This window comes from Malania oleifera, chromosome 11 (genome assembly GCF_029873635.1).
Source record: "Malania oleifera isolate guangnan ecotype guangnan chromosome 11, ASM2987363v1, whole genome shotgun sequence".
Taxonomy (NCBI): domain Eukaryota; kingdom Viridiplantae; phylum Streptophyta; class Magnoliopsida; order Santalales; family Ximeniaceae; genus Malania; species Malania oleifera.
Window position 1 is genome coordinate 29,874,137 of NC_080427.1, and position 9,837 is coordinate 29,883,973.

At 37.3% G+C, this 9,837-nt stretch overlaps 1 long non-coding RNA gene across 2 annotated transcripts; it reads left to right on the plus strand.

Annotated features, from left to right (window-relative positions):
- Positions 1-1,610: 1,610 nt before the first annotated feature.
- LOC131143491 (uncharacterized) lies at positions 1,611-6,598 on the plus strand. 2 transcript variants are annotated; one of them, XR_009133511.1, is made up of 3 exons: positions 4,787-4,925; positions 5,024-5,087; positions 6,068-6,598. It is a non-coding gene; the product is annotated as an uncharacterized LOC131143491 (long non-coding RNA). The 2 variants fall into 2 exon arrangements; XR_009133512.1 differs by lacking the exons at positions 4,787-4,925; positions 5,024-5,087 and adding an exon at positions 1,611-2,486.
- The last annotated feature ends 3,239 nt before the right edge of the window (positions 6,599-9,837 follow it).

Here is a 9,837-nt window from a genome sequence, read left to right on the forward strand (position 1 = left end):
TCTCAAGATTGCTTGGTTAAAATTGGGTTGTCTACAACTACCCCTTTTTGTAGGCTTCGTTGCTTCAATGTAACAGTAGGAACTCTCCTACGTTATTTGTAGCAAGAAGCCTGCAAATATAAAAGACACCCATTTAAACTAGGCCACACAATTGATTAGTGCCTGTGGATCAATCAGGCATTGTTCTTGTCAATCAGGGAAGGGAAGAGGGCAGACAGGGTTAAATGAGAAGGCAACATTTATTCTGGGGAAGTTAGTAGTTAACAGTTTTTGTTTAGAAGTTAGCAAGGGTCAGTGGTCAAATGGTAGTGCGGAATAACCAAGGGTTGAAGAGGGTATTCATTGGATGTAGGAATCTGAGTTAGCACATTAAAAGTGATGTCGTGCATCAGATATAGGAATCCAGGTTAGTGCATCTGAGAGGTTGTCGTGCATCAGATGTAGGAATCTGAGCTAGCGCATAAGAGGGATGTCGTGCGTCGGATGTAGGATTCGGGTTAGTGCATTAGAGGAGATGTCGTGCATCGGATGCAGGAATCCGAGTTAGTGCATCATAGGGGATGTTGTGCATCGAATATAAGAATTTAGGCTAGCGCATCAAAGGAGATGTCGTGCATCAAATGTAGGAATCTGAGCCAGTGCATCCAAAGGGATTTCGTGCATCAGATGTAGGAATCCGGGCTAGCACATCAGAGGGGATGTCGTGCATCAGATGTAGGAATCTGAGCTAGAGCATCGAAAGGGATGTCGTGCATCGGATGTAGGAATCCGAGTTAGTGCATCAAAAGGGATGTCGTGCTTCGGATATAGGAATCTGAGTTAGTGCATTAGAGGGGATGTCGTGTATTGAATGCAGGAATCTAAGATAGGGCATTAGAGGGGATGTCGTGCATCGTATGTAGGAATTAGAGCCAACGCATCAAAAGGGATGTTGTGCATCGGATGTAGGAATCTGTAGACACCCCAATTTTAATCAGGAAAACCTGAGGAGACCCAACATAACAAAATTTGAATTTGAATCCCGAAAATTGGAGGATCCTTTCAAAAGAAATCAAATGAAGTCCTTTTCAAAATTAAAATTCTTTTATTTGAGTCACAGTGTTTTTAGAAAATGAGTCTGAATCTTTAAAATTGAGTAAGTTATTTTAAAAAATAAGTCCTATTTCTTTTTTAAATTAAGTCTTTTAATTTTTTTGAATTGAGTCATTTATATTCAAAATTGAACCCTTTGAATTAAGCATTTTATCGAGTCATTTTTACTAAATTGAGTTCAGGTCCACCCGTTGTCGAGAATCAAGATTTATTTTTAAAACCTAGGATTGTCCTTTTGGGAAGATAAAATTAGCAACCAAAAGATAAATATTTAAGAAATTCAAAAATAAAAAAAAAATAAGGGGAAAGACACGTGCGCAATGATTCTCTCCCAAAATAGAAAATGTCTATGCGCATAAGAGAGGAATATTTTTGGTTGGGATTACCTTTTACTTCCCGTGGGGCCATGCGCCATTTTCCATTGGCCAACCCTATAAATGGGGTAGAGGGGGGGCGGGGGGGGGATCTTCACTATTCACCATTTTTTGGTCATCTTCCCACGCCCTCCCTTTGGTACCTCTCACATCACCCTCAGAGTCCCTCTCCCTCCTCTCTCCCTGATTTTTCTCACACTCATCTCTATTCACCCTGATCTCCAGCTCCACCCTCCCTCTGGGCCCCCTCTTCTCTTCCTAAATCCCCCACATCTCCATTTTCTCTGGCAGAGCTTCTACTGTTCACGATCACCCTCTAACTTCCATTCTCCACCCACTCAATCTCCACGCAAATTCTCTCCAGCAAACAGTCGAGAGATCCAATGCCCCACGACACCACTGTCACCCTGCTCACGGCCTCCACTCTCCACGATCTCCTAGCTCACTCTCAGGCTCTCTCGGACCACACTCTTCCATTCCCACTATGAGACTCTCCGATCGCTCTCTGTCTCTCAGCCACTCACCTGCACCTCATTCACTTTTGGGATCTCTCCACTCTCTCTGAATCTTTTTCCTCCATCAGCCCCTCTTTGTCGCTGGCAGTATCACTGTCATTGTCACCATCCCGGATCCCAGCTCCGATGTCATAGCCTTCATCATTTTCAGCCACTATTCATTCATCACCCACGCACCATCCACCATCTTCACCGTTCCCCTCGTTCTCTCTCTCTCTCATCGTCCCCTTGCTCTTCCATCTCTCTCGGTTCCCCACGTCAAGTTGAACCAGCAGATCTGGACACTACCAGAGTCGTCAACCACCGTCGTCGTCACCACCTTTGGCAACCGCTATCGTCATCATCACCACCATCATCGCCTCACTCCCTCTCTTGTCTTCATCGCTCTCGTCCTACTCCTCGTTGGCCATCACCAATCCCAGCTTCAGCCATTTGCTTCCCCCCATGGCCACAATCACCTAGGAGTTCAATAAGGAACCTCTTCAGGGGGCAAGATCGCTTGAAGGTAATTTAACGGTTTTCGGTTCGTGCCCAAGGTCGTTGTTGGAGCACCAAAAGAACTTGAAAAAGCCATTGTAGAAGCACTTCAAAAATTCTCTAGCGATGCTTTCTTTTTCTCTTAATTTATTCATTATGCTGCTAATCCATGACACTACATGGTTGTCTCTTTGCTTAAGTTACCTTGGTTGCAAACAAATGCTGAATTGTTCAGTTGCCCCAATCTCTATTCGGCAATTTTTACTGTTCACGTCTATAGCATGTGGTTCATGCTCAAATGGCAGTGTTAGTTCCCTAAACAGTTATTGGAGTGCAGATGGTGGCACTGTTGACGTGTAGTGCTTTGATTTTCAAAATTTGAGTTTTAAATTGTCTTGATGTTTCCACTATTTGGTCTTTGACGGAAGGTAATTTGGTTCCCACTTCTGGAGTGGGTTTGATTTTATTGTTTTGTGTGGGTTATGGGTATCTGCTCTGTGCATAACTAACGGATGGTAATTTCGAAAACTCTGCTACTTTGTACATGTGCTTGGTTTCTAAATCTATACTCCATGTTTGATAAAATGCCCAAACCAAACTTGTTTAGTTATGATCCTATGACTTCCATGGTGTTTAGCATTTGGGGTGCTTATGTTTGTTCATGTTTACTAGAATTGCTACACCAAGTTCTTGGTATGGTGGCCTTGATTGGTTTGGAAATGGTTATTATAGTTTACCATGCCTTGTCGATTGCTTTCAGAAAATGTGTTGATTCATATGCACTAATAATGTGGGAATTTGTCAGATGCATGCAAACTGTTTGATGAAATGCCAAAGAGTGTTGAGTTGTGGAGTTTAAGTTTGGCACCACTTACACACATTCATGTACACACTAGTCTTTACACACATTCATGTACACATTTACACTCACAACCATACTGTAACGACCCAAAAATTATACCATTTTTTTTTAAATAAATTGCAAAACATAACATTATGATACTCCTGAATTATCTACTATCAGCTCCCAGGCCCCAAGTGAGCACTGAGAAAAACCTGATTATATTACACATCTATGCAGCAGAAAAACATAAAACTAATCATCCATATAAACAATACCAGAATTTAGTAACTTTTCCCAAACCGTACACACATATATACATGTAGACACTCTATTTTTGCCCGAACCAAATATAACAAAGGCGTCGTCTACTACTACTACTATTATTATTATTATTATTATTATTATTATTATTATTATTATTATTATTATTATCATTAGTTTACTTTATTGTTATTAATATTATTCTTATTACTATTATTATTTTAGGATATTATTATTATTAGGTGATTATTATTATTATTATTATTATTATTATTATTATTATTATTATTATTATTATTATTATCAACATTGTTAGTATCATTATTATTATTATTATTATTATTATTATTATTATCAACATTGTTAGTATCATTATTATTATTATTATTATTATTATTATTAGGATTTGAAAGCCTATAAATAGGCTACATTCACCACACACTGAGGGACACGACTGGGGGCGCACAAGCAAAGAAAAAAACCCTACCGCTCTGTTCTCTCACCCTCTCCTTCTCACACTGCCCCCCGCAGCCCTAGCTCTGGCTCCTTCCCTTTCTTCTTCCCCTCTTCGATCTCTCTAGCTCCCCTTCTCAATTTCTTCCATCACCAGCACCCTCATTAGCTCCCTTTCTGTTTCCCAGCCTCCCGCTTTCTCTGAACTCTCTCCCTCTCCGGCTCTCCTTCCTTGCATCCCCTCACCAGACCCGAGCTCCTGCAACAACCAACCACCCCAAACTCTCCTGCAACAGCCCTCTGCACAGCTCCAGCTCCATCGGCTACCCTCCACAGCACCACCTGTAGTGACCCAAAGAATAATGGTATTTACAATAATAAAGAGAGAGAGGGAAATGGAAACAATAACAGAAGGAGGTAGCTGACTGGGATGTAATAACCCAAGAATTTTCCTAGGGCCTTGTCGACGAACATAGGGGATTCATTGATGAGGGTACATGAGGACCTTATCGACGAGGAAGCATTTCATCAATGAGAAAATGTCGAGCGACTATTTTTTGAATTCTGAATTTTTTCGACGAGAAGATGGTATTCGTCGAAGAACCTCCTTCTAGACCTCGTTGACAAGATGACTTGGCTCGTCAACGAGATGACGTGGCTCGTCAATGAAGGCCATAGTATAAATAGCCCTAAACTGGGTTTAATCACAAAACCTTCAGCGAAAATCTTCCCTCTCTCTCTCTCTCTCTCTCTCTCCAACGGTTTTTCTTCCCTCTCTCTTCAATTTCGGCCCTGTCAGTCATCGGATCGATGATCTGAGGCCACCACGATGCTCCTGGTGAAGTTCTCTCCAAGTTTACCGGGGTGGATCGTCGGTGGGATCGAGTTGAATTTCTCCCCAGGTTCAAGGTAAGGTATTTTATTCAAATTTAGTCTTTCCAACAGTTGTATGAAATGAAGTAGACAAAAAAATAATAATGTTTTGTTCTGGTGAATGTTGTTTTCAGGGAGTTGAGTGGGAAATCCTGTGGGTGTAGGACCGATATTCAGTAGGGGCTTTCCAGTAGTCAGGTAAGGGGAACATGCTATGTTAGGAAACTTCATTATGATTTTAGTACAAAATATAGGTTGTTATCAAGTTATTATTCAAATTATATATACGATTTTCAGAGCCTGATTATAATAATATTTATTAGTGTGGCTTGAGTTGATTAGAGTACAGTACCATATTTATACAAACCAGGAATACCATGTTTACAGTGTATCAATAGAAATACCATGATATTTACATGCTTATAGAATAAAGGACTTTCAGTATACAGTATACTCAAAAAAAAATATTTTCAGTAATTTCAGAATAATCAGTTTTTCAGTACCATAACACCCCAATATTTAGTTACACAAATAACAGTTTAGTTATACAGAAATCAGATTTTCAGTCAGTTAATTTAGAATTTTAGATAAATTCTATGGGGTTATGGTTATTTTAGAAATCGTGGTAAAACAATATGTTAAAGATATCAACTACCTATATAGTATCAGACCCTGATGGATCAGATTCAGTAGAGCACGGTACCGTAGTTACAGACATTCAGTTCAGAGTGCAACCACTTTATTCAGACAGTAAGTCGTATGAGGTCAATCATGCCTACGTCAGGACAGGCTCTCCATCAGATATGGATTGAGGGGGCCGATCAGACTATTGGAGTTTAGTTGACTTACCCTAGTCGGTTAGCCAGGATAAGTCCCGCCTTCGGGCTACACAACCCTGTCATGAGGGGTTAAATCATGACATACAACCATCCAAGGAAATTTTCTCAAATATTACAAGTATAAGTAGCTTTCCAGAAATAGCAGTAGTATTATGATAAGTAAATTTATATAGTTTTAATATATGTTATTTATATCAGCATTTACGATTTCAGTTATCCATGATATTATTTTTAAATTAGATTATTTATATAGAACTATAACTCAATAGCCACACACTAGTAATAGTATGTTTCGTCTTACTGAGCGTCGTCTCACCCCAGTGTTGAATTATTTTTCAGGTGAGCCAACTAGGCGAGCGGATTAGGCTCGCAGGTAGAGGGGATGTTAATCTGCCCTGTTAAGGATGAATAGTATTTTTGGGTAGTATATTTGTATGCCCTAACTTCAGTAGGGAATAATTTTGAGGAGAACAGTGATATATGTATAATTTTTGGGATATTTAGATGCTCTGGTATTGTAATTTATATGGTTATATTTATGTATGTGGCTTTCCGTTGTTTAGGTTAATGTTTGATATTAAAATAGGGGAAAAGATTTTATTTTATTGTCAGGTCGTTACACCCCCATCTTCTCCAGCCACCACCTTCCTTCTCCAGCCACAATGCTACAACAACCATCTCCACACATAGCAGCCACTGATGAGACGCCTGTTACCATCTCCGGCCACCATCCTTACTCTGGCAAGCCTCCCTGCGGCACCTTTGCTGGGAGTTTCAAGACACAACAACAACCACAGCCACCTTCACATAGCCGCCACAGGAGTAGTTGCAGCCATCTTCTTTGCCAGCCCATCCTCCTTCAGCCACCAGGTGAGCTCCTACAAACTACACAAACACACACACTCACGCACACAACAAACCATGCACACTCACACCTGTAGCCTTGTAAGTATCTTAGTTTCAATAGTAAAAGTTTAAGTTTTTACTGTATTTGTTATATAACATTAGTATTTGATATCCATGTTTATTTTTATTTTTTTTCTTATTTATTATGAATATTAATCGGTTTATCTTTATTATTGTAGGATTTTTATCATCATGATATTTGTTTATTATTTAATATTCAAGTTTAAATTTTTGGTTGTATCTACTTGTAAATATGAGATGATGTATTATCAAAGTAAAGTTTTTTTTTTTTTTTTTACCATCATGTCATGTATTAAGGTTATTATCATGTTTCATTATTATATCTAACTTATTAAATGTTTAGGATGGTATATCAAGTTTTGATTTGATTTACTACTATAAGTTTATAAATTCTCATACTAATTATTTACGTATTAATAATAGTTTGAAGATGTTTCCATAATTTCATTGTTTCCTTTCCCTAGTATGATTACTTACTAATTTTAGGGTTAGTTTGGTTACAAGACTGTTTCTTTAGTTTTGGTACTTCAGTTTATATCCTTGGCCGCGTGTTCGTATTAAGGTAAGTGATGTATTAAATATGTATTATCATTATTACCATTATTAAGGCTATTGTTATTATCACTATTAGCATTATTAATTAAAAGTACTACTAGTATTATAAATTATTATGGTATATATTTGTATAAATATGTGTAGAAGTATCATCACTATCAGTGTTATCCATTAAAAGTATTATTGTTATGATATATACTTATACATGTCTATATATGTGTATGTATATATATTTAAGTATGTAGAAGCAACCATTATTATTGCTATGTGACATTAATCTATATCATGGCGTGTATCGGGGGATAACTTGTTAAGGTCATTATAGTTAATATGTATTCTATTTTAATACTTCAGTTTATTTTATTATAGTATTTTATATTCTAGTATTATTATTATATATATATATATTAAATATTTTTTATTTTCTTTATCCCTTTTATTGCAATTAGAAAGCGTACAAGCTTTTTAAGTTTCATCTACCTCAGTTCTGATGGAGTATATATATATTACGTATGTTTTTGTATAATTATTTTGCATGTATATTTGTAAATTCACAAAAGGAGTAACCTAAAAGGGTTTTTTTTTTTTAATTAAATTTTGGATAACTCTTAATTAATTAGGTACCGTTAATAAGAACGGGCACGTAGGGGGTGCTCGTACCTTCCCCTCGCGTAATCGAACTCCCGATCTCAGTTTTGGTAACGCAGGCCCATTCTACCCTTAACTGGGTAGTAATTAAGTATTCTAACCACACTAAAAGGTTAATGGTGACTCCATTCCTGTTTTTTCTCTAAAAATATTAAATGATTTTTATTTCGCCACCCCCAGGCACCCGCGCGCACGAGACGTCGTGACAGCTTGGCGACTCCACTAGAGATTATAGAGAGTCGAGCCGATAATTAATTAGAAATTATCCCGAATTCAAATTTAATAAATATTTTAGTTGTTCCTCATTTTGTGAATATTAATTGTAAATATTTTCTTTCTAAAATTTTGTAGATAAGCATATTGATTGCAAATATTTTATTTTTTTTATTTAAAATATCTTCTTTCCAAATTTTTAGATAAGAATATTAATTGTAAATATTTTCTTTCCAAATTTTTAATTTTAAATATTTTCTTTCCAAATTTTTAGATAAGAATATTAATTGCAAATATTTTCTTTCCAAATTTTTAGATAAGAATACTAATTGTAAATATCTTCTCTTCAAATTTTTTAGATAAGAATATTAATTGTAATTATTTTATTTCCAACTTTTTAGATTAAGTGTGTTAATTGTAAATATTTAGTTTCCATAAGCATGTGATTGATTGTAAACACTTTCCTTTGTTGCTTGAATAAACATGTGATTAATTGTGAATAAGCATATGACATGCATGTGGGGTAGCGGGATTAGGCTAGACTTGGATTCACACATTTTCACGCTCTATACTCGGGCTTTCCCTTCGAGGATTAGATATGAGTATAATAGAGTCAGTCCCTTCATGACAGAGCTTGAAGGGACCCGCGAACCACTCCGTTCAATGCGGGTTTTATCCGGACCCCGATGGGGGAGGATGGAATTCCAAACTGAAAACCTTTTTGTCAATAGGGGTTAGAGTCTATCCACACATGATCACCCTTAAGATTCCCTCCATAGGATAGAGCCCTGAAGAACCCCGTATATACAAACCTACCCTGAGTTGGGACAGGAGCCACATCCTTCTCGATGTATAGTCTTTTGTATATATGTTTTTTTTTAAAATACTTTGTAATATGTCTTGCATTTTGCATCCATTTGAGACATGCATACTACTTAGCCATTATTTTGGAAAAGCCCAATAATGAGACCACGACCCATCCTTCCAAAAAAAATAAAGCACTTGGCCTAAGCATTTTTAAAGATGGGTCGATCCAATCCTTTTCAATAACTCGTACCCAACTCTTTTTAAAACAAATCTAGACCCGACCTTTTTTTCTAAAAACCTAGCCCATGCCTGATTTTCAAAAAGGGCCAAACCCATTTTCAAAAGAGGGCTTCAACCGTGTTACTTTAAAATCCAGGCCAACATTTTTAAAGATATCCAAGCCCAACTCTCTCTAAACTCGGGCCTTGACCCATCAGAAAATAGTATGAAGCCCATATTTTAAAACACCTGAGGTCCAAATGCACATCAGAGTCTACAAGCCTACGTTGAACTAACCCAATGGGTTGACTCGCCCGAGTTAATCCCAAACTCAGATCATAACCTGATCCTTTGTAGGATCTAAGGTACATGGACCATCATCAAGGAAAGGAATGGTTGAGGGAGTAATTGAATTGAATTAGTGGTCCATCAATGGTCGACTTAATCATGAAACATTTCATTAGTCGATAGGGATTTTTCCAAAATTCTGGCATAGTCATTTAGGTTACATTACATTCATGCACTTCACGCATAGTCATGCACTATAGGCTGCATGCATGTTCATATCTCTATTTGCATGTATTTTTACACTAGTTACACTCATACATAAACACTCATTGCATAACATAATCATGCAACTCATGCTTAATTTCATAACCATGCACGCATAGTCATCTCTAATAAGTCGGTAATCACATCCCAATTTTTTGTAAAACTGGTGTGCCGAGGTGGCAAAGTTA